General features: G+C 56.9%; 1 pseudogene; it reads right to left on the minus strand.

Moving 5' to 3' along the window:
• The window catches only part of LOC104914639, a 1504-nt pseudogene extending 870 nt beyond the window's left edge, over positions 1-634 (minus strand).
• Positions 635-1119: the final 485 nt, after the last annotated feature.

The raw sequence follows: 1119 nt of genomic DNA on the forward strand, positions 1-1119 counted from the left end.
CGGCCCCGCCGGCCGCCACCGCCTGGGAGCCCCGGGTGAAGGCGGCAGGCCGTACCTCGCGGGTGGTGACCTCCTCTTTCTCGGAGATCTTCACTAGCAGCCGGTCATTCTCCAGCTCCAGCGCCCGCACGCGGTCAATGTAGACGGCCAGGCGGTCATTGAGCTGCCGCAGCTCCTCCTTCTCCTGCAGGCGGGAGATGCGGGTCGGCGATAGCGGGGTCCCGCCGGGGGTGCCGCGGATCGGGGTGCCTGACATGGCGCTCGGCTCGCGGGCAGCAGGCTCATTCAATCCGGCCGCACCGGGGGAGGAGGGAGCGATAAGATGGCGGACATCGCCTGCCCCGCCGCCGCGCCGCATGGGAAATGAAGTCTGGGCGCCAAGATGGCCGCGCGGGGCGCGCCGGGAGGAGGAGTCCGCGCCGCCGCCATTTTGTGGGCTGCCTGCCGCCACTCCGCGGTCGCTTGTAACGCGTTTTGAATACAGTTAAGCCAATGAGACTGGGAATAAAGCACGGGGAGAAAGGTCATTTGATAACCTTGCACATAATAACCTTGATTGTGAATAAAGACTGTTCTGAAAGCAGAGACCACTCGTTGGGTTTGGTTTGTTTTTCCCCTCCAAGCGTGAGTTCCTTCTCGTCAGCCCGTGTTGTAGCGGGTGAGTCCCTGTGCTCCTCAGAAACGGCCTCCTACCAACGGCCTTCCCTGCCTCGGGAGGAGGCACAGGTTAGCAGCGAGGCCTGCTGAGGAATTTGCTGTGCTTCCCCGTCAGCATCTGTAGGCTGAGAACTGCAGTTTGCTTTTTGGGGTTTCAATCAACTACTTCCAAGCAGGGATTTTTATGAGGGTTGTTTTGCAGGCATTAGAAACATCCACGGTGATGCTGAGAAGGTGCAATGCTCCCGGGTCAGGCTGCTCAGGAAGAAAGTGCTTTTGCTATCCCAGGGGATGCTGCCAGTTCACAATTAAGTCGTTGGGAATTTTTCATTTCCTAAATATTTGGAATATTACCTTCCCCAAAGCATGTTTTTACTGATTATACTCTGACTTCTGTAAGTTCTTACACATTTAACCAGTATAAAATGCGTTAGCAGTGAATTCCTTATGTCCCCAGCCTTG

This window comes from Meleagris gallopavo, chromosome 30 (assembly GCF_000146605.3).
Source record: "Meleagris gallopavo isolate NT-WF06-2002-E0010 breed Aviagen turkey brand Nicholas breeding stock chromosome 30, Turkey_5.1, whole genome shotgun sequence".
In the NCBI taxonomy this organism is placed as follows: domain Eukaryota; kingdom Metazoa; phylum Chordata; class Aves; order Galliformes; family Phasianidae; genus Meleagris; species Meleagris gallopavo.